The sequence below is a fragment of the Protopterus annectens genome, chromosome 4.part0, assembly GCF_019279795.1.
Source record: "Protopterus annectens isolate FY-2018-M chromosome 4.part0, PAN1.0, whole genome shotgun sequence".
Classification (NCBI taxonomy): Eukaryota; Metazoa; Chordata; order Ceratodontiformes; family Protopteridae; genus Protopterus; species Protopterus annectens.
Genome location: NC_056733.1, coordinates 785,688,986 through 785,714,456, shown reverse-complemented (window position 1 = coordinate 785,714,456; position 25,471 = coordinate 785,688,986).

Genomic DNA, 25,471 nt, shown 5'->3' with positions numbered 1-25,471 from the left:
CCGGATATCGCTTCTGTGTCTCTGCTCGACAATGGCACAGGAAAATAACTTTCTTGGGTGGCGTAAGCCAGGGAATCTTGTTGGCTAGGCTTTCATAAGCCCTTGGGCCGATAGCCTAGTACCTACCTATGAACCTATGGGTAGCTTGTTCCAGATTATGGGAAGTCTCTGGGACAGGAATCTATCCCTCCAGCAAGTCCTGTTTATTGTGGTGACAAGGTTTAGGTCTCTAGAGCGTGTAGCTTGGAGGGATTGGGATTTCTTTAGGTGTAGCATGTCCAACAGCTCTGGGTTTGACATAGCTTTATATGTTAGGCAGAGATCACCTCGGAATAGGCAATATACTACAGAGTAAAGCTGGAGTTTTTTGAGACAATCAGTGTAGGGCATCTGTTTGAGGCCAGTAATCCTCTTTGTGAGGTACTTCGGTGGCCTTTCCAGCTGCTGCAGATGTCTTGTGAGGTACATTCCAAAAGGGGCATTGTACTCTATAATAGGTCTAATGATTGTCGAGTAGAGGGGAACAATGACCTCTTTTTTCTGGATGAGAACCCTTTTGTGATGAGGTGTGCCATGTAGAAGGATTTCCTGACTACTGTGGCAATGTGTTTATCAAAGGAGAGACTACTGTCTACCTGGGTCCCAAGGTCTCTTATCACACATTCAGTGTTAAGAAGACTGCCACCTATGTGGTAGCTCATGGGTACAGAGTTTTTACCAAAGGGGATAACAATGCACTTTTTGGCATTGAGCTTGAGGCCATGGCTCTGACACCAGGCATCTGTCTCAGTGAGGCCCTTCTGTAGGATGCGTACATCATTTGGGGACTCAACTATAGCTCCTAGTTTGCAGTCATCTGCAAACTTCATTAGCCAGAGGCCTTCTGTGTTAGCCTGCAATTCAGAGAAGTAGATACCAAACAGGAGAGGTCCCTGGACTTATCCCTGTGGTACTCCACTTGTCACTGGTTTGAAATCAGATTTGGAGTCTGCAACTTTTACAGTGTGGGTTCTGTCAGTAAGCCAGTTGGCGACTCATCTTGTGACATAGGGATTTATACCTAGTTTAGTGAGTTTAGCTATAATTCCAGAATGGGGGATGGTGTTGAAACCCTTGGCGAGGTCAAGATAGGCTGTGTGAACCACCTTACCCTCGTCTACGGCTTTGGTGACTGCCTCAAAGAAGTCAACCAGGTTCAGGATGCATGATCTGCCTTTCACAAACCCGAACTGGGTGGGGTCCAGTGTTTGGAGGTTACCAATTTCTTTGTTTATGAATTCCATGATGATACGTTCCATGGCCTTGCAGACCAGGCTCGTCAGGCTAATAGGGCAATAGTTCCAGGATCAGTGATGGCTCCCCCTTTGTGGAGTGGGATAACTGTTGCTGTACATCATTCAATAGGCACAAAGCCTGACATGAGGCTATAATTGAACATGGTGCTTAGGTGGGGAGACAGTTCATTCTGAAGTTCGTGTAAAATGCAGCCGGGGATATTGTCTGGTCGCATGGATGCTGTGTTTTTGTCTTGAGAGAGTGCTGCTTTTGTGTTTAAAATTTTTTTTATTCTTGCCCTAGATGTTTACTGACTACAATTATACTTCATGTGCTGTGGTGGGCTGTAACTGTGGTATGCCAGCAGACCATTTTATAGGTTATCCTCTGTCAGGTTGTAGGTTTTATTTCAGCACACATTACTGGGCTTCCATACTAAGAATATATGAATGAGCAGAAAAGGTCCATTCTTATTACCTGTACACATATATTTTGCAATCACCACATGTTCTATATATCTAAATAGGAGTCAGCATATTCACAGGATGAGACAGTGAAAGGACAGAGGATTTCAGAAAAGCTAAAAACAATATCCTGCTGCAGGTCATCGGGTAGCAAGACCTACAATTAATTGGTAGAGTGGTGCAGACCAACTGTGGAGGTATCAGGTGTGGCAGTCCATCAGTGGAATGGGTGGTCACTGTAGGCCAGTGTGTATATTGTACCTAGTCAGCCACTGTAGTCAGACAGCATGTGCATATAAGCTACTGTGCATGTACGAGATCAGTGCCATTTTATATAGTCAGTCAGTGTGAGGGCTAGCTTGAATGGAGATGCAGATGTGAGTGTGTTAAAAGTAATGAGTCAGTAAGCATATGAAGTTTGAAGTATATGTTCCAGTTACAGCTTCCAATGTTTTTATGTACAATAAATGACTTAAACCCATCCCATGCCTCAGTGTCTCATTTGAATATATGTGACATGTGACACGGGGTCACAATGGGATCCAAAGTTGAAGCAGCTCACAAACCATGAGGAGCGCAGTTAGAAGTGGAGTAATATACAGGAGAGAACTTGCAAACAAGTCAGCTGTTATTCAAAGGTACTTAAATTCATTTAAATGATTTTCAGTTGCCAAACATATGGCATAGCATTCAAAGTGTTAAAAAATAATTATCGAGTTATTCTAAACGGTCTATATTAGATGATCGATCTTTTAAAAGTCCAACTGTCATATGATATGATCGAAGTTTTGAAAGTTCAAATGTTTTAATGTACAGCGCGGAATGGGAAGATTTCCCTTTTCTGCACTGTAGTGCAATCTCGGAGTTGGTATATTTAAAGAGTGGGGGTGTGAGGGGTGTAGAGTGGCTTGCCCCCCTGCTTAAAATGTTCAGGTAGGTTATTTGTGTAGTCTATTTTTTTTTATTAGATTTTCGAACTTTTAAAAGTTCGGTCATATAGTGTCGACCATATGACAGTTGAATTTTTGAAAGTTCGACTATCTAATACAGACCCATTCGAAATGTCCAAGATAGCGACATAATGATTAAAGTGTTTGAAGTAATCTCCAAAGTGTTTAAAATGTTCAAAAAGGCTAAAATGTCTGAAATTTTTTTGTAATGTACTACGTTTGCAGTAACTAAGATTTTTTTGAAGTGTCCGAAGTGTCTGGAGTGTTCGAGGTAGTTGCAGTGTTAAAATAAAACATTTTCAGAGTGATTGTTGTGCACTTGAGCAAAATTACAAGTACCTGGTCTATGCTTATGTTTAAAAGAAATTTGTCGTTATGACATAGGGATTTTGCAGACCTGAACCGCTAGTGTTTGATAATAATATTGCAGAGAACTGGAGAGTGTTTGAGCAAGAATATGATATTTTCATACAGACTGCATTGTCTGGTAAAGATGCACGTACAAGAGTATTTATATTTCTCAATTTAGCTGGCTCAGAAACCATTGAGCGAGAACATTCATTTGTGTATGCACCTGCTGTATGTGCAGGGGAGGGGGAGAACTGCCATACTGTGATAGAGGCTAAAACGTGGGAAGATTCTGAGTGCTTAAAACGTTAATTTAGAGAAATGTGTAAACCTCAAATGAATGTTACAATGGAAAGACACAAGTTTTATACAAGAAATCAAAAGCCTGGAGAAACTATTGCAGCATATATTACCAACTTAAGAAATAAATCCAAAACATGCAGATTTGGTGATCTATGAGATGAGCTGATAAAAGACCGTCTTATATATGGTGCAGTGAGAAAGATTTTGCTTCAAGATAGTGAATTAACACTGAGCGAAGTCATAGAGATTTGCCAAATAAAATACATGAGCTTGCAGAAACACATACAAATATGCTTATGAGTGAGAAAACCATGTTTGCAGTATCTGATAGTGCGAATGTTGATAGTGTGCAGCAGAAAGTTAAGATGGTAAAGAAATATAAACTGAGAAGTAGTGCCACACCCAACCTCATTGTTAACTGATGCAGTTCTGGAGGCAGTCATGAACCTAAACGGGGAAAGTGTTTAGCTTTTGGAAAGCAATGTCACAAATGTCAAAAGTGGAATAATTTCAAAAGGTTTTGCAAATCTAAAGTGTTGCAGACATATTACAAGAGAGTATTCAAAGAAGTAAGTAGATCAGGTAGAGACTGTAGCAAACTCTGAGAGCTATGAGGAAACTTTCTATGTTGATGGTGTCTCTGTGATCGATGAAACAGTTAGTAGAGTAGATTATCAGTTGTCAGCAAAGAGCAAAATATTTTGTATTGTACAAATTAATGAGAAACCCGCAGAGCTTAAAGTAGACACTGGATCTAAGTGCAATGTTATATCAGCACAAGCTGGTAAGAAACTTGATTCAGCAAACTAATTGCTTATGGTGGTGAAGAGATTCAGACTGCTGGAGGAATAGTTCTTTCATGTCATTCTGCTGGAAGCAGCTATGACTTGAAGTTTTACGTAGTCAAAAGACACGTGCAGTCACTGTTAGGCCTCAAAGACAGTCTTAGAATGGAAATGATTTCATTTAATAAAGAGGTTCACCACATAAATATGAAGAACAATGATAGTTTTATACAGACTATTTTTAGTGAACATGCTGATATTTTCAAAGACAAGCTTGGTAAACTTCCAGTCACATATTCCATGAAGTTAAATCATGAAGTACGTCCAGTTGTCAGACCAGCATGGAAGATTCCAGTAGCAATGCAGAGTAAAGTAAAAGCAGAAGTAGACAAAATGGTGAATTTAGGTATCTTTACTCCAGTAGAAGAACAGACTGAATGGATATCCTCCATGATCATAGCTCATAAGAAAAGCTCAGATGATATTCAAATATGAATTGATCCAAGAGACTTAAACAAAGCACTTACGTGTCCTCACCTTCTGATACAGACAGTAGAAGAGGTACCTGCTATCAAGACAAAGTCCACTGTTTTCTCAGTCTTAGATGCAAACAGTTCTTTTTGGCAAATTTCACTGGATCTCAAATCTTCATTGTTAACCACATTCAATACATCATTTGGTAGGTACAGATTTTTGAGAATGTCATTTGGAATCAATTCTGCTAGTGAAGTCTTTCAATGTGCTATGGAGCACATTTTTTCTGGTTATCCATGTGCTATTATAGTTGACGACATTGTTGTCAGGGGCAATGGTGAATATGAACATGAAATAAATCTCAGTACTAGACCGTGCACGTGAAGTAAATCTTAAACTGAATCCTCAGAAATGTAAATTCAAATTGAAAGAAGTTACTTATGTGGGACATTTGTTTAGCAGTTCTGGCTTACAAGCAGATCCATCTAAGCAAACAGCAAATCTTGAGATGCCAGTTCCAGAGAATGTCACATCTTTACAACGTTTTCTAGTGGTCAATTATTTAGGAAAGTTCATCCCAGACTTGAGTGAGCTTTCTGCACCATTACATGAGCTGACACACAAAAATGTAGACTGATCCTGGTTGGAACAACACCAAAGAGCATTTGATATTCTGAAGAAAACAATTGCCAGTCCACCCACATTGAGATATTATGATGTTCACAAACCTGTAACTCTTTATTGTGATGCTTCAAAGTATGGCCTTGGTGCAGCATGTCTTCAAAAAGGCATACCAGTAGCCTATGCATTAAGAACTTTAACCCAAACAGACATGTATTATGCACAAATATAGAAACAACATTTGGCAGTAGTGTTCGCATGTCCAAAGTTCAGTGATTATATGTATAGCAGACCTAGCCAAATAGAGATTGATCACCAGCCACTAGTGTCAATTTTGACAAAAGCAATGCATACCACCCCAGCACAATTGCAGCGCATGATGTTAAATTTGCAAAAGTACAATTTCAATCATCATCATCATCTTCTTTCGGCTGTTCCCATTAGGGGTCACCACAACGGATCATCTGTTTCCATTTCTTCCTGTCCTCTGCATCCTGCTCTGTCACACCAGTCACCTGCATGTCCTCTCTCACCACATCCATAAACCTTATCTTAGGCCTTTCTCTTTTCCTGTTACCTGGTAGCTTCATCCTTAGCATCTTTTTCCCAATATACTCAGCATCCCTCCTCAGCAGATGTCCAAACCAACGTAATCTTGCCTCTCTGGCTTTGTCTCCAAAACTTCCAACCTGGGCTGACCCTCTAATATACTTATTCCTAATCCTGTCCACCCTCGTCACAGCCAGTGCAAATCTTAACATCTTTAACTCTGCCACATCCAGCTCTAACTCCTGCCTTTTTGTCAATGCCACTGTCTCCAACCCATACAACATAGCTGGTCTCACTACCCTCTTGTAGACCTTCCCTTTCACTCTTACTGGTACTCGTCTGTCACAAATCACTCCTGACACTCTTCTCCACCCACTCCATCCTGCCTGTACTCTCTTTTTCACCTCTCTTCCACACTCACCATTACTCTGAACTATTGATCCCAAGTATTTAAACTCATCCACCTTCGCCACCTCTACTCCTTGCATCCTCACCATTCCTCTATCCTCCCTCTCATTCACACACATATATTCTGTCTTAGTCCTGCTGACCTTCATTCCTCTTCTCTCTAGAGCATATCTCCATCTCTCCAGGGTCTCAAACACCTGTTCCCTACTCTCACTACAGATCACAATTTCAATATTGTTTACAAAAAAGGCAAATACTTATTCCTTGCTGATGCTTTGTCACTAACACCCAGATAAATGACAGAGCAGCATGAAAAAGAAACTGCAGACTTTGAAGTCATGGAAGTCAGAAATTTTTGTCATCACATCATAATGAACTAAGAAATCACACACTTGAGACCCAATTCTCCAGAAGCTAAAAAACATTATCAGTCAAGGATGGCCAGCATGACAAATCAGTTTACCACTTGACATTCAGCAGTATTTTCCTTAATGAGATGAGCTCATGATGGAAGATGGAATCATCATGAAAGGTCCAAAAGTGGTAATTCCTAAAGCATTACAACAGAAATATATCAAAATTTTGCATAGTGGTCACCCAGGTACTGATTCAACCAAAAGAAGGGCAAGAGGCATTATATTTTGGCCTTCTACGTGCAAAGATATAGAGAAGGAAACTCTAGCATGTTCAATTTGCAACAGCACCAAACCACATCAACAAAAAGAACCACTTCAACTACACCAGATTCCTGAATTACCATAGTCGACAGTGTGGCGAACCAACATGTTGCCAGCCCAGCTAGCTGGAATTTTGTAAATAATTATATGTCACTTGAAAATATTAATATGGTTTATATAGAAATGTGTCACTGCTAGCCCAGCTATTTGGAATTTTGTAAATAGTCATATATTTGTGAACATTGATATGATCCATGGGCTTGTCTTACAAATGCAAGAGAACTATATGTTATGTGCTGAGCTTCAAGAATCTAACCACAGTGTACCCTGCTGGAGAACAGCAGAAATGTATATGGACTATATGCCTTTGCAAATGTATGTTTTCATAGTAGAAGTTAACTTTTAAAACTCTAAGAAAATAAGTCAAAAAGTAAAGAAAGAGTTTTACAAAGTGCTATAAAGTAAATTAATACAGCAAAGAGGCAGAATGTCTGCAGCTAGAGGTTTCTTTCTATTGTCTGGAAACAGAAATAATTACAGGTTTCAAACATAAAAGTGTTTAACTACTTTACGACTTCCAGTTCCAGGCAAACTTCTGACAAATAAGTATTTTTGACACAGAGGTGACAAAGAATGATGTATTCTGAGATAACCCAGCAAAAATGTTTGATAGTAACAGAGAGTGAGTCTGTGCATTTTGTATCTTGTCTTTAGACATGTAAACATTCATTCAGCACTTGTATTTGCCTGGATCTGTAAATAAGACTTTAATTACATTGATTTTTCTTAGATATAGATAGGGCTACAGTAAAGATTAGTTTAGATTTTTTTTGTATTTATTTGAGACTGTCCTGCAATGTTGTTTTAAATTATTTCCTGTGATTCTGAAATCTGTTATCACTGTGTTGAGTTATTGAGTATTGTCTTGCGCTTTTATTATTTATTATTAAATATATTTAAACCTTTTAATTTGTTTAGAGCTATTTAAGCTCTTACAGTACTTGCATATGTATTTGGTGACACTGTACCGGCCACTCTTGAATAGCCTTAGTTTGGTCACACTTACCATTTGGTAATAGTCACACTGCACAGTAGAACTGGTCACCCTTTGGGAAGGGCCTTAGAGTAGTTGATAAAGAGCTGGTTGGTGGCAGTGATTACTACCTTATAATCTGGGAAAAAGGGGGCATAGCTAGTAAACCTGTGCCAGCCTTCCCCAGGAGTGTCTGTGTCTGTATATAAATCAAATCTCAAAGTGTGTGCATGTCAGCTGCTTGGGCAGGGATGCAAAGCACTGGTTGGAGAGAGAGGGTGCTTGAGGTTTTGGCTTGACCACTCGCCTGAGATATTAACCCTATAGCTGTGCCAGTGGGGAGTCTTATTGGGGATCTGGAGATAGAGGAAGAAACCAGCCCTAGACTGACTGTGATCTCTGTGTGCACTTAAGGGAAATTCTACTTTACTGTGTGTGTACTTGTCATCTTCTCAATGTGCACGTACCTCACTTGTGCTAGTGGTGAGGACTGAGGTGCCTTGATTACTGGTCCAATGCAGAGGCATCAGATATTAATTGTTTGGCAGTGGTGGGATAGCCACATCACATATTAATTGGTTGATAGTGGTGAGATAGCCACATCACATATTAACTGGCTTGCAGTGGTGTAGATATTCAATTCCTTTAGCTTGCGTACAGTGATCACTGAAGGTGCTTGTACTCTTAACCGGCCATCCAGTGAGCATTCAAAGTTCATATCACAATTGTTTTATTTTTTTTCAGGGAGAACAGGCAAACGTCAGCAGAGGAATATGGCAAGCTGACAAGGAGCCAGTTGGCTGAGATGTGCCAGGCTAAAGGACTGGTGCATGCCAACCTGACTAAGGCAGACATGATTGCAGCTTTAGTCACACCTGCATCAGAGAATAGCAACCAGAAGGATGATCAGACTGGTCGTGTGGATGTACAATTCTCAGAGAATGGACAGCTCAACCTTTCCATAGAGGACTTAAACATTCATCTGGAGTTAAAGAGACTTGAGCTAGAGGCCAATAGTTTGGAAATAGAGGCAGCAGAGGGACTGAGGTGCTGAGAGACTGCGAAAAATGAGAAACTGCTATGCCTGGAAGCTGAGGAGAAAGAGAGGCAGAGGCAACATGAAAAGGAAATGCTGACTCTTTGCCAGAGTCATGGAGGTAATGGGGAAGGAAGTAACCGAATCCCAGAAGCAACAAAGGTCAGTAAATTTCTTCAACAATTTACAGAGGGGGATAATTTTGATAGTTTCATTCATATGTTTGAGAGGGTATGTAAACAGTATGATGTTGACCAAGGGCTTCGGGTATGGTTCCTGACCCCCTTCCTCCATGGTAAAGCTGCATCTCTTCTTTCCAAACTGTCTGATAATGACTGCTTAAATTATAATGCTGTAAAAAACTGTTTGCTATAATGTTTTAAGTTAACACCTGAAGCTTATAGGAAAAAGCTTTGAGCCCAGACGCAAGGCAGATGAAAGGGTGTGTGAATATGTTGCTGAACTAAGTACATATTTTCATAGGTGGGTGAGTGGATGTCAGATCACCACTTCTGGAGGGCTGGCAGACCTTTTGGTGATGGAATAAGCCCTTAGCACTTTGCCTGAGGACATGAGAATCTGGTTAGCTGATAGACAATGCCTTACTGTAGATGAACTGGGGAAGAAGGGAGACCTGTACCTAGCAAGCAGGGCATCCATGCACAGGAAAGGGGCACCCAGTACTGCTCATGGGTCTAAGGAAACCCATGGTTGGCAGCCCAGACTACTCCAATAGAATCTGGCAGTAGCAGGGGAAGCCACACGTCCAGGTACACATCCAGGACCTGGGGTTAAATGTTTTAAATGCAACCAGTGGGTCCATGTAGCATACAGATGTCCATGGAGGCAAGGTGGGGGACAAAAGGTGGGAGACCCAGTAAGTGGGAATGACAAAATGCCAACAAACATGAGACAACAAGGGTACCAAACTACCACCATTCAGCTGTCCTGATAGGGAATGATTTTGATAATGCAGTACCATGTGTTCATGCAGTTAAGTGCCATCAGGCTTGGAGACAAGCATGTGGGTCTGGTAGCTTGGGGGAGACCCAGAAAGACCACACACTTGTAGCCAGGACTGGTGAGGTGGTTACTTCAGGGAGGGAGCTATCCTGCAGCAGTGAGCCTGAAGGTGAGCCACAGCTGCTTGTGGGTAGTGATGTTCCGTTGGACAGAGTGACTGTAAGGGCAGAGGTGAGTAGTAGTACCCAGGCTGACAGTGAGGCACCTCTGTCAGAGGATACCAGACTTCCTGTGGAAGGGGAGCTGGGAAGGGTTACAAAGAGAGAGTTGAGACAGGCTCAGCTCTCAGACACTACATTACAAGGCCTGAGAGAAGTAGCTAGTGAAGCACCTGATTCTCAAGGGAAGGTGGAATATGTATACTGGGACAAAGGATTACTGTATAGAGAGTGGACCCCTGAGGGATGGCTAGAGGATGAGAGAATACAGCAGTTGGCAGTACCCAGAGCCTACCATCTGGCACTTCTAGCCATAGCCCATGATATTCCCTTTGCAGGACATATGGGCATAAAATGTACCAAGCGACGTATTATGCAGAACTTTTATTGGCCTGGGATTTCCAGAGATGTAACAGGGTACTGCAGGATCTTATGGACTCTGAATTTGCCTCACTACACTTTGAGAGCCTGACTGCTATTGATGATGTCACCAACACGACCGACGATATGGAGAGGCTGCATAAGTTGTTCGAAGAGATGGAGAAGGATTTTTTAAAACTAAAACGCCTTCAGGCACAGAGAATTCATTTCCAGTTTTGTCTGGATAAGAAAATTATTCCTCGTGGGTTACGTGTCTTTAATATGCCCAGTCAAGGACGCGAATATCCTGAATTACTGGTGAAGTGGCAAAAACTTAATATAGAGGTAAGCCGTAAATATTTACAGCTCCTCATAGACTTTTTTCTACCTGAAGAGACTGCTTTAACTGCTAATATAAATAAAGTGCAACAAACAATCTATAAGGAATATCCTGTCACTCTCGTTGAACCCTTATTTGAGAATCTTTTGGATGGCATTTCTGCCTTCGAACGTAAACTTCTACAACAAAAGAGACACAAAGCTGTCAGAGACATTAACGATTTTAAATTTGGTCACGTGTTTATGTGGCCTAGAAATGGACAAAATGTGCTGAATACTGATTTTAAGAATGTTAATGAAGCTGTGGTTGAAAGGTTCCCTGCCTCACGACAGGTGGACAAAAGTACTGGGTTTGAAGAGGTTTTAACTACCTCTAATGTTAACATAATGAATGAGAGTATGCATACTAGTGTTGCTCCTTTAGCATTGAATCATGAACAATTAGACTTGAACCAGGCCAGACAGAGTTCAATACCTGACAAGTCCATAGGGAATGAGCCTAGTAAGAGTAATTCTGTTCAGTCAGTATGTTCCAATACAGACTCTACAGATGTCATACACTTGATGCATCCTAGCATGGAATCTACTAGTAATTTATATCCTGAGATACAGATAATCAAAAACAAACCTGACACCATTAAACAAGGGTCTGAGATGGTAGTTAGACCCAAAACATCGAAAGGTCATCCAGACAAGTTGAACAACACTGATATTTCTTTTCCCCTCCCAATTCGATTAGAGAAAGGACCGCGGAGAACGCGGTCCATGAGCAGGGGGAGGCAGAAGAGGAAATATTCAGGGGAACCACAACCCCATCACACTTTAAAGAAAATGTGGAACAGCAAAAATTAGTTTATAATTTATCTAGTGTTACTTTGACTTCAGATGACATTAATTTATTGAGTAAAGGACTTAATTTTATACCTAGGAGCAAGAGTAGACTTGCTGACACCGTTATAGATTTAAAAATATTCTGTAGGAATGTGATGTTGAAATATCTGCATAAAGGAGTGAATAATACGTCGGTTAACACAAGAGAGTTCTCCTTTAAAAACTTAAGTGACTTCGTACCTGTACACCATCCACTTATAGAAGCATTCTCAAAATTAACAGAGGATGAGATACATAAATACTATAGTAATTGTAACATCAAACATGGGGTTGGAATGAGGGACAATTTGACTCACAAGGAAAGAATTAGTCTTAAGAAACTACAGAATGATACAACCATCACAATTAGACCAGCTGACAAAGGTGGTCGAGTAGTTGTGATGGACACTGAGAGATATCAGATGTCCATGGAGTGTATGCTCAATGACATTTATTATGAACCCATTTCCATAGAAGCAGTACAGGACATAATTGGATATGTTAAGGATACTTTACTTGATATTCACAAGAGCAGACTAATAGATAAAGACCTATATGATTATCTAGTTATTAAAACAGCTGTCATTCCAATTATAAATGGTCTACCCAAAATACATAAGGATGCCCGTAACCCACCCATGAGACCAATAGTTTCAGGCCATGGGTGGGTTACTGAGCATTTATCTGTCTATACGGAGAAATACCTAAGAAGGGTATTAAACAACAATAAATTTGTATTAAAAGACTCGAAACAGTTCCTAGTTGAGTTATATGAGAACATCAAGCAATTTGATAGTACTGATACATTTATTTTTGCCACCTTTGATGTACAATCATTATTCATGGTTATTCCCAATAATCTGGGACTTGCATATATAACTGATTATTTGAAGGAACATAGTGATTATACCATAGTGTCAATAGACCTTATAGTTCATTTTTTGGAGCTTGTTTTGGAGAATAACTTATTCATGTTCAAAGATGTCACATATAGACAGCTGGATGGCGTAGCAATGGGCACTCCTTGTGCCAATAGCTACGCCAATATGGTTCTAGCTTATTGGGAAGAACATGTCCTTTTTTCTGAGACTCTATTTAGAGAACGCGTTGTTTTCTATTGACGCTTTGTCGATGATTTGTTTATTCTTTGGAATGGGACCAAAGATGAACTGGAGTCAATGCTCCTTGTTATGAACAATTTGACAAATTGTTTTAAATTTACAATGCAATTCTCTACTCATAAGATAGAATTCTTAGATATATTCATTGAGAGACTGCCCAATGGATTCATAAATACTGGTGTACATCGCAAAGCTTGTTATAGCAATTCTTTACTCCTGAGATCAAGCATGCACCCACCCTTTGTTTTCAAGAATGTTATGAAAGGCCAAGCAATCAGAGCATCTAGGTTGAATCCCACTAATGAAGGATTTATGTCAGAAATGGATGACCTGAAGGGAAGGTTGACAGACAGAGGATATAATATAAATGAAGTAAATGCATACTTGGGAGAAGCCAATGTATTACGTTCATCAGTAGCTACACCATATTTTGGACCCCATAATGCCAATGAGATCAGCAAAGAGAATAGCTTTGATAGGTATGTTAAATTTACAACATCCTTCTCTTCGGATTATTCCGAGATTAGGGGAATTGTTATAAAGCATTGGGACATCTTGCAGGTTGATAGTGACCTGAAAGAGATAGTGGGTGATAGACCACGCTTTCTATTTAGGAATAAAAAGAATCTGAAGAGAATATTATGTTCTACCAAATCTGAAATGGGCCCCAAGAGAGATGGATACACCAAGCCCTGTGGCCATTGTAATTTTTGTTCCTCCATTGATACCAACACCACGTTCCTTCATCCTGATTTAAAAACCATATTTAGAACCAATGCAGATGCTAATTGTATGAGCATCAATGTGGTGTATTTAGCAGTATGCCAGGCATGCCTGTCTTTTTATGTGGGTAAGACCAATCGTACATTTAGAGACAGGATACGTGAGCGTTTATATCACATTAGGAAAAGATCGAGCCACAATGCATTGGCTAAGCATATTGCTTTATTTGGGGAATCGCACAGTTTCTTGTTCAGAATTCTTGAAGTTGTGATTCCCAATAAAAGGGGTGGAGATATCAGGACCCTTACAGAAAGTAAGGAAAGTGAATGGATAGTTCTTTTAAGAGCTGATAAAGGGTCTGGGCTTAATGAAATAGCGTCCATAAAACCTAAACTAAGACAGCGTAGGAATGTGAGATGATTCTTATGTCTTATACACTATAACACAAGTCTGTATCTATAAGAGTGCATGCATATAAGAGATGTTTAGGTATGCATATCCACATTTTGCACACACTGAGCACAATTGTTGTATATATATTTTTGTATAGCTTCCATATGTATACACATTTTTATAAGTATAGTTTTACAAAGTTCATTAGATGGATTATTCCATCTAATAAGTTTTAAAAAGTGTTTTAGGATAATTTTGCTTTTTTATATACATCATTTCTCCTTTAAATTGTAATGATGTTAATTGTTTAATTGACTTACTTGCTATATATGTATGATCCTACTTCAGTCATTTTGAGAAGGATCTGAGGAAGCTATTCGTAGTGAAAGCGCTTATCCAAAGTTTGTTTCTGGAACAATAAATTCGTGGAGTTTTAACGTTTGTGGATCGTTTGTACTTTGTGACAGTTTCATCTCAGAGTTTGTTACAGCTCGCTTCGCACCATCCCATATGTTTTTTGAATGCCTTACTGTAGATGAACTGGGGAAGAAGGGAGACCTGTACCTAGCAAGCAGGGCATCCATCCACAGGAAAGGGGCACCCAGTACTGCTCATGGGTCTAAGGAAACCCATGGTGGGCAGCCCAGACTACTCCAATAGAATCTGGCAGTAGCAGGGGAAGCCACACGTCCAGGTACACATCCAGGACCTAGGGTTAAATGTTTTAAATGCAACCAGTGGGTCCATGTAGCATACAGATGTCCATGGAGGCAAGGTGGGGGACAAAAGGTGGGAGACCCAGTAAGTGGGAATGACAAAATGCCAACAAACATGAGACAACAAGGGTACCAAACTACCACCATTCAGCTGTCCTGATAGGGAATGATTTTGATAATGCAGTACCATGTGTTCATACAGTTAAGTGCCATCAGGCTTGGAGACAAGCATGTGGGTCTGGTAGCTTGGGGGAGACCCAGAAAGACCACACACTTGTAGCCAGGACTGGTGAGGTGGTTACTTCAGGGAGGGAGCTATCCTGTAGCAGTGAGCCTGAAGGTGAGCCACAGCTGCTTGTGGGTAGTGATGTTCTGTTGGACAGAGTGACTGTAAGGGCAGAGGTTAGTAGTAGTACCCAGGCTGACAGTGAGGCACCTCTGTCAGAGGATACCAGACTTCCTGTGGAAGGGGAGCTGGGAAGGGTTACAAAGAGAGAGTTGAGACAGGCTCAGCTCTCAGACACTACATTACAAGGCCTGAGAGAAGTAGCTAGTGAAGCACCTGATTCTCAAGGGAAGGTGGAATATGTATACTGGGACAAAGGATTACTGTATAGAGAGTGGACCCCTGAGGGATGGCTAGAGGATGAGAGAATACAGCAGTTGGCAGTACCCAGAGCCTACCATCTGGCACTTCTAGCCATAGCCCATGATATTCCCTTTGCAGGACATATGGGCATAAAATGTACCAAGCGACGTATTATGCAGAACTTTTATTGGCCTGGGATTTCCAGAGATGTAACAGGGTACTGCAGGACCTGTGAACAGTGCCAAAAGGTAGACAAGGCAGGAAACAAGGTGACAGCTCTTTTGATGCCTTTGCCTGTGATTGAGGAGCCATTTCAGAAGGTAACTATGGATATTGTAGGGCCTCTGAGTACCCTAAGTACCACAGGGGAAAAGTATATCCTAGTGGTAGTAGATTATGCTACCAGATACCCTGAGGCGGTGGCTCTGTCCTCCATTCATGCAGAAAAGGTGGCAAATGCTTTGTTAGAGATTTCCAGCAGGGTAGGTTTCCCAAAAGAAATACTGACTGACAGAAATGCCAATTCCATGTCAGACGTGCTGATTTCTCTGTGGAAGTACTGTGGGGTGAAGCACCTAAAGACCACCACTACTATCCCCAGACTAATGGTCTTGTTGAGAGGTTAAACTCTACACTCAAAATTATGCTACAGGCATTTGCAGACCAGTTTAAGAGGGATTGGGGCAAATATTTGCCCCATCTGCTGTTTGCTTACAGAGAGGTTCCCCAGGAATCCACAGGTTTTTCACCCTTTCAGTTGTTGTATGGGTATATGGTGAGGGGACCTCTAGATTTAATTTCAGATGAGTGGGAGGGTGAGAGTGAATCCCATAAGGAGTCTGTTGTGGCATATGTCCTAAACCTCAGGACAAGGCTCAGGTAACTCATGGGCTTGGCCCAGGAGAACCTGGCAGAAGCCCAACAGCAGAAAAAGCTCTGGTATGACAGGAATGCTTGAGTTAGAGAGTATAACGTATGGCAGCAGGTAATGGCTCTCCTTCCTGTCAGACACAACAAGCTGCACGCAGCTTGGGAGGGACCCTACAAGGTGGTAAGGAAGGTCAGAGATGTTAACTACATGGTAGAACTGCTAAGCAGGAGACAGGGGCACAGATTGCACAGCATAATGCATCCGAGATTATCCAAGTGCAACTAACTCTGGGCAAGACCGCAATCCAAATAGTAGCTTGCTACAGACCCCCCACCATGCCCCAGGATTCCCACTCCTCATTTCTTGATACACTGGAAAGTATTAGAGTACAACCCAACACCCTAATAATGGGAGATTTCAACTACCCCACCATTAACTGGGAAAACTGCTCATGTACCAACTCTTTTGCTCAACGTTTTCTAGAATTCATAAATTCCAATGCCTTGGATCAACTTATTCACATCCCCACCAGGGGCAGCAATATCCTAGACCTGGTCATTACCAACATGGGAAACCAGTGTTCCACACCAGAGGTCAATTCCTTGTTGGTCAGATCCGACCACAAGCTAATCAGCCTAGACATCCACATCCCACCCCACCCCCAATTATGGAAACCATTGTAAAAAATTCTCCAAAGCCAACTTCACACTTCTTAAGATAGAAGTGGCAAACGTCATGACACCCATGCAGACAGACAATAGAGGTATGACTGCTGAATCCTACACAAATGCACTTTATAAGCACTTACATGAGTGCATGTATCATGCTATCCCTAATAGAACCAAGATGTTATCTTCCAAAAAAAGGAAGCCAATCTGGTGGTCCTCTGCCATAAACAAACTCTACAACAGAAGAAAGAAACTGTTGCAAAAAAGAGTAAAATCCCATGACTGGAGGAACTCCCTGGTCAACCTCAGTAAGAAGCTGAGATCCCTCATAAAATCCTCCAAAGCTAGTTATGAAAACAAAATTGCCACTGACTCTAAAGACAACCACAAAGCATTCTATAGCTATGTCAAGAATCTCAATGGGAACACTCAGATCTGCTCTGAGTTACAGCACAATGGCACTAAATATACAGAACCAAATGATATTGCCAACATCCTAGCAGATAGGTTCAGTGCTAACTTTACCCCCTTCTCACCCCCTAGAGGGCCCATCTCTATACTGGAAGAATGCAAAGTTCCTATAATCATGGCTGCACAGGTAAAAAACACACTCTCCAAAGCCAAGAACACAGCATCCATGGGACGTGACAATATCCCAGGCTGCATTCTACATGAACTACAGAATAAACTGGCACCCTACCTAAGTACCATGTTCAATCATAGCCTCACCTCAGGCTTTGTACCCACTGAATGGCACACCGTGAAGGTTATCCCACTCCACAAAGGGGGAGCCACAACGGACCCCGGGAACTACCGCCCCATTAGCCTGACGAGCCTGGTCTGCAAGGCCATGGAACGTATCATCATGGAACTCATAAACAAAGACATTGGTAATCTCCGAACTTTGGACCCTACCCAGTTTGGATTTGTAAAAGGCAGATCATGTCTCCTAAACCTGATTGACTTCTTTGAAGCAGTCACTAAAGCCACAGATGAGGGTAAAATGGTTCACACAGCTTATCTAGATCTCGCCAAAGCTTTCGACACCATCCCCCACTCTGGAATTATAGATAAGCTCACTAAACTAGGTATAAATCCCTATGTCAGAAGATGGGTTGCCAACTGGCTCACGGACAGAACCCACACTGTGAAAGTAGCGGATTCCAAATCCGACTTCAGACCAGTGACAAGTGGAGTACCACAGGGTTCAGTCCTGGGTCCTCTCCTATTTGGTATCTACTTCTCTGAAGTGCAGGCTAACACAGGTCTTTGGCTAACAAAGTTTGCAGATGACTGCAAACTAGGAGCTATAATCGAAACTCCTAATGATGTGGACAAACTAAAAAAGGGCCTCACTGAGACAGACACCTGGTGTCAAAGCCATGGCCTGAAGCTCAATGCCAAAAAGTGTATTGTCATCCCCTTTGGTAAAAACTCTGTACCCATGAACTACCACATAGCTGGTAGTCTACTTAATGCCGAAAATGTGATAAGAGACCTTGGGACACATGTGGACAGTAGTCTCTCCTTTGATAATCACATTGTCACAGTGGTCAGGAAATCCTTCTAAGTGGCTCATCTCATCACAAAAGGATTCTCATCCAGAAAAAACGAGGTCATTGTTCCCCTCTACTCATCACTCATTAGACCCATTATAGAGTACAACGCTCCTTTTAGTATGTACCTCACAAGACATCTACAACAACTGGAAAGACCACAAAAATACCTCACAAAGAGGATTACTGGCCTCAAACAGATGCCCTATGCAGACCGTCTCAAAAAACTACAACTTTACTCTATTGCATATCACCTACTCAGGGGCAATCTCTGCCTAACATACAAAGCTATGTCAAACCCAGAGCTGTTGGACATGCTCCACTTAAAGAAATCCCAATCCCTCCAAGCTACACGCTCTAGGGACCTAAACCTTGTCACCACAATAAACAGAACATGCTGGAGGGATAGATTCCTGTCCCAGAGACTTCCCATACTCTGGAAGAGACTACCTATCTATGTCAAACAGAGCTCCTCATTAGCACTCTTCAAGAAAAATCTTGATGATTGAATGGGAAATGGGAAATTCACCCCAGGGATCACTTCTGTGGCTCTGCTCGACAGGGGCACAGGAAAATAATTTTCTTGGGTGGCGAAAGCCAGTGTACATTTTTTGGCTAGGCTTATATAGGCCCTAGGGCCAATAGCCTAGTACCTACCTATGAACCTATGAAACCTTACCATGAGAGGGAGGCCCTTGTGCTGAGTATTTGCAGTGGATTGCAGGAAGAGTCTGAGGGGGACCTGGTGACTGATCTACTCAGTGATGCCCAGACTGACACCTCAGTGGAAGGGGTAGCAATGTCCCAGCAGCTTTCTCCTACCCAGGTTCAAAAAATCCGAGCAGTGTTACAGGAGTTTAGGGACATGTTCACTGGGAAACCAGGGTGCACCCACCTGGTGCAACACCATGTGGATACAGGACCCTAGAGGCCTATTAAGCAGGTCCCTTATAGGGTGCCTGAGAGAGTCAAACAGACTCTGAGGGAGGAGATACAGGAAATGTTGGAACTAAGGGTAATTCAGGAGTCCAGTAGTCCCTGGGCCTCCCCAGTGGTGCTGGTATCAAAGAAGGATGGCAGCACCAGTTTCTGTGTGGACTACAGGAAAATAAATAGTCACACAGAGTCTGATGCTTACCCCATGTCTAGGACAGATGAAGCCCTAGAGCAGCTGGGTGGGCTAAGTATCTTACCACCATTGATCTTACCAAGGGTTACTGGCAGGTGCCCTTGACTGCCAGTGCTAGAGAGAGGTCAGCCTTTGTGACTCCTTTTGGCTTGTATGAGTTCACAAAGATGCCCTTTGGGATGAAAAATGCCCCAGTGACTTTCCAAAGGCTGGTAGATCATATCCTAGCAGGAGCAGGAGATTTTGCCCTTGCTTACCTAGATGATATTGCCATCTACAGCCATTCTTGGCAAGAGCACCTTCAGCATGTCCAGGAGGTGCTGGGCAGACTACAGAGGGCACAGTTGACAATTAAGCCCAGCAAATGTCAGGTGGGTATGGCAGAGGTAAGATCAGGCCAAAACCGGCCAAAGTGGAAGCCATTCAGGCATGGCCTGTACCTGTTACCAAAAAGCAGGTGAGGGCATTCTTAGGGACAGCAGGGTGATATAGAAAGTGTGTTTCCAGATATAGTACCATAGCTGCTCCCCTCACAGACCTGACAAGGAAAAACAGGCCAGATAAGGTAGTGTGGACCCCATTTGTTGTGCAGGTGGATACTTTGAACTATGGGGTGGGGGCTGTACTTAGCCAGATTTCTTCAGAGGGACAAGACCACACAGTGGTTTATTTCAGTCATAGGCTCCACAGGGAGGAATGCTATGCATCAGTAGAAAAGGAATGTCTAGCCATTGTGTGGGCACTGCAGAAACTTCAGCCTTATCTGTATGAGAAAAAAATCACTGCAGTTACAAACCACAATCCCCTAACTTGGCTATATCGAGCCAGCCAGCAAATTGCGAGATTACTATTGTGGAGCCTAGGGTTGCAGGCATATGATGGGATAGTGCAGCATGGTACTGGAGTCAGCAATGCCAAGGCAATTGGAATCTCAAGACAGGGAATGGGGTAAGGTATTTATTCCCAGATAGGCTCAACCCTCTCAAGCAATGTTTTTCAAGGGTCACTTGAAGACCTAGCTTGAGTTCTCGTTGGGGGGAGAAGTGTGACAAATCAAAATGCTGCCAGCCCAGCAAGCTGGAATTTTATAAATAATTATATGTCACTTGAAAATATTAATATGGTTTATATAGAAATGTGACACTGCCAGCCCAGCTATCTGGAATTTTGTAAATAATCATATATTTGTGAACATTGATATGATCCATGAGCTTGTCTTACAAATGTAAGAGAACCATGTGTTATGTGCTGAGCTTCAAGAATGTAACCGCAATGTATCCTGCTGGAGAAGAGCAGAAATGTATATGGACTGTATGCTTGTGCAAATGTATGTTTTCATAGTAAAGATTGGGACGTACAGAGTTAAATTGCAAAACTCTAAGAAAATAAGTCAAAAAGAAAATAATTTTATGATGTGCTATAAAGTTAGTTGATACAGCAAAGAGACAAAATGTCTGCAGCTAGAGGCTTCTTTCTATTGTCTGGAAACAGAAATAATTACAGGTTTCAAATGTAAACATGTTTAACTGTTTTACGACTTCCAGTTCCAGGCAAACTTCTGAAAAATAAGTATTTTTGACACAGAGGTGACAAAGAATGATGTAATCTGAGATAACCCAGCAAAAATGTTTGATAGTAACTTAAGAACTATCTCAGAGAGTGAGTCTGTGCATTTTGTATCTTGTCTTTGGACCTGTAAACATTCATTCAGCACTTGCATTTGCCTGGCTCTATAAGTAAGACTAAGATTACAGCGATTTTTCTTAGATATAGATAAGAATACAGTAAAGATTAGTTTAGATGTTTTCTGTATTTATTTGAGATTGTCTTGCAATGTTGTTTTAAAGTATTTCCTGTGATTCTGAACTCTGTTGTCACTGTGTTGAGTTAATGAGTATTGTCTTGTGCTTTTATTATTTATTATTAAAGATATTTAAACCTTTTAATTGTGGCTGGTTTGTTTAGAGCTATTTAAGCTCTTACAGTACTTGCATATGTATTTGGTGACACTGTACATGCCACTCTTGAATAGCCTTAGTTTGGTCACACTTACCATTTGGATAATAGTAGCATTGCACAGTAGAATTGGTCACCCTTTGGGAAGGGCCTTATTGTAGCTGATAAAGAGCTGGTTGGTAGCAGTGATTATTACCTTATAATCCGGGCAGAAGGGGGCATAGCTAGTAAATCTGTACCAGCCTTCCCCAGGAGTGTCTGTGTGTTTGTATATAAATCAAATCTCAAAGTGTGTGCATGTGCATCAGCTACTTGGGCAGGGACATGAAGCACTGGTTGGACAGAGAGGGTGCTGGAGGTTTTGGCTTGACCACTCAGCTGAGATCTTAACCCTATAGCTGTGCCAGTGGGGAGTCTTATTGGGGATCTGGAGAGAGAGAGGGAGAAATCAGCCCCAGACTAACTGTGATGTCTGTGTGCTCTTAAGGGAAATTGTACTTTACTGTGTGTTCACTTGTCATCCCCACAATGTGAGTGTCCCTCACTGGTGAGGACTGAGACTCCTTGATTACTGGGCCAGTGCAGGGGTGTCACATACAGTTGCCACATATATTTTCAAATGGAGTGGTCAACATTACTTAGTGTTAGTAGACTCTTACTCAAATTGGTTTGAAATTGACCTGCTTCCTAACTTAACATCCATCACAGTCATTACAAAACTGAAGTGATATTTTTCTGTCAATGGTAGTCCACACAAAATCATGTCTGACAACAGTGCACAGTTTACAAGTCAGCGGTTTAAGAAATTTGCTGAGTCTGGGGACTTTGTTCATATTACCAGTAGTCTTGAATATCCATAATCTAACGGGTTAGCTGAACATGCAGTTCAAAGTGCAAGATGTTTGTTGGAGATACTCAAGATGTTTTCTTTAACTTACTCAATCTCAGAAACATTCCTTGAGACAACTTGCTTGGTTCTCCTGCTCAGAAATTAATGTCCAGACAGACTAGAACACACCTCTACCAATCAGTAAGCAATTGTTAGTACCAAATGTAAAGAACAATGGAGTGATCAAGGCTCAATGTTCAAGAAAATGTCAGTCACAAAAGTTGTACTACAATAAGACCATAAATGCCTTAGACCATTACTAGAAGGAGAAGTTGTGAGAATGCAAACATCCAAAGAATATGACCAAGTGGGAGTCATGAAGAACATTTGTGAGGAACCAAGATCTTAAATCATACAATCAGAAGGAATGGATTTCAGATGGAATTGAAGACGTGTTACCTGTCCCTGAACCAGTGACACAGCAGATTGCCTGTGCCAATGACTCTAATTTGCAGAGTGATTCTACACCTGTTTGATTTCAAAAGGACAGTGTGTTTTCTTCAAATAATTTTGATGTAATCCCTGGTGTTCCAGTTGTGAAAGAATCCCCAGATACTGTCCCTGTTGCTAAACCCAGTCAAAGTTTCTGCTACCAGATCAGGTAGAATTTCCAGACTGAATCCAGAATACACAGCAACGTGGACATGAACTCAGTTTTGTTTGTTAAAATGTTGATATATTTTCTAGCTCTCAAAATGTCTTTGTTCTCCTCCTTGCATGCAAACAAAATTAAAGAGGGAGGATGTAGGTCAGTGTGTATGTTGTACATAGTCAGCCACTGCAGTCAGAGAGCATGTGCATATAAGTTACTGAGCACGTGTGAGATCATTGTCATTTTGTATAGTCAGTGTGAGTGCTAGCTTGAATGAAGATGCACATGGTGAGTGTGTTAGAAATAATGAGCCAGTGAGTAAGCACATGAAGTTCGAAGCATATGTTCCAGTTACAGCTCCTGATGTGTTTATGTACAGTAAACAACTTGAACCCATCCCGTGCCTTAGTGTCTCATTTGAACACATGAGACATGTGACAGTCACAACCACACATTGGGCCAGTATCACCATTTTATAACTGATATTATCCGTTATGCCAAGCAGAAGACACAGACGATTGTGACAGAGAGATCCAGCAAGCGGCCCCCAGGGCCTATGAGACTGACAGACATGGAAGAGTTTCTTGTGTCCTTGAGAGGAGATGTGGCACAATTGATTCCCCCATAGTGGTGTGGATGTTAACACCAGGCTGACCCATCCTAACTGTGCATAGGTGGAGGCAGACCAGGTAAGTAGTACATAGCAGAAGTCTGAACATGCATATCACACAGTCACCCATGTAACATATGCCATTGTCTTCACAGTGTTATTCTGTATGCTGTGCATTCACAGGTATCTGGGGTCATGGGCAACAAACAGAAATGGCTCAGCTTGGAGAGGTGCTGATGTTCACAACTCTGAAGAGTCTGATAGCGATGCTTAGATGCAGTTATATGTCACTACTGCTTGTTTCACTCTTCACAGGGAGACATCCTCCAAAGAGGGTGCATGTACAGCCAAATATACTGAGCACCCTGTGGTTGTACTAGCTGAGCACAAACTAACCCTTGTGGGAGAGGGACCACTTGTGGTTGATAGCCTCACAAGTGCACCCACTGTGGCTGAAACAGCAATTTCAAAGGTGTGCACCTTTCTGCTTCTGGAGGCACACCCCCTATAAGTCAACAAAGCAGAGTTACCCCATACCATTACAGTCACTTCATAACATTCATGTGACATTGGAGATAAATCAGTATCTGTGCAGGAGTGCCACCCAGGCACAGGCTGTTGCCACACAGTCAACAATGGAGCTGGCTACTGTGATGCTGTCCAGTTGCCCAGTGCCATTATAAGCTCCTTGAGGGCATAGAGCTTGTCCATCACAAAATGGACAGATCTAGTGATGGCTGTGGTGGATTTCAATACATCATTTAGCACCTTCTTGTATAGACCTGCTAGAGTTACCATGTCTGCCCAGACGGGGAGGGGGGGTGTTAATCCATGTCCAGGGTACGGTACATACCTGTAATGACCATTTACATGGCTCTTTATGGGGGGTGGGGGTACTATCCAGGGTATGCTACATACCTGTAATGGGCATTAACATTGGTCTTTATGGGGGAGGTACTCTCAAAAAATGTGTCTGAAATTCTCAGAAGGTTTACAATCCTTTGCTATGTGTGTGCCTGTGTGTGGGGGGGGGGGGCTGCCTCTCTCTCCATGCCTTGTATACCTCAATGGCAAACTCCATCCAAGTCCAGGTTAAGAATTAGCACACTATTCCTGCCAAATGAGTCCTTGACCCTTCCCCTGAGGTGACATGATGGCACCCCATTCCTGTCAAAGGTCCAAGAAACCATTTACCTTTACAGCAGATAATCATCATCCCCTTCTACTGCCTCTACCACTACGGGGTCTGGCACATGCACTGCAGTCACATACTCTGGATTTTGATTTTCCTTCTGAAGAATTATATTATATAGCATGACAAATGTTGCAAACATTGTGCTAGTTGTCTCAGACAAATACTGCCAAGACCTCACAGATGTATCGAGCTGCCAAAAATATGCTATCATTGTTACCTGCCCCTGTGTTAATTACACTTCATAATTCCTTCCTTCTCCTCTTTCACTGACTATTGTCACTAAGCAAAAAGTTATCATCTTGTGAAGTCACTTCCCCTTAAGCTATTTAAATGTATTTGCCACCTCACTGTATTCTGTAGAGTCAGAATACTGAGTGCCCACCTTCCATCCAATCCATCTTGCTCTTTTAAGATTAGCAGCTCTATCCTTAATCTGCTAAAGCTCAAATTTCTCCCTTTTCCATATCTTGCTAACTGCTTAATTCCCACTGCAACTCTTAGGATTTTAACTCATTTTCTGCATCTTATCTTTAAAATCTGCAACATCTGGTCCAAGACCACCAATCTTTGGAAAGCTCTCTTTCTGCTTCTTTATTGCAGTCTTGGGAATAGTGCATCTGTTTTTTCTTTCCCTGCAGAAAGAAGGAGCATAATGACTTTATTTCCTAGAAACTACTGGTCACTGGAAAGCCTAATAACTGCTTCATAGAATCCATCTTGGAATCTGTGCTACTGCTTTTTTCCTGGTGGGAGAAGGACCAGAGGTTCATTGATTCCTAACTGTCTCTGA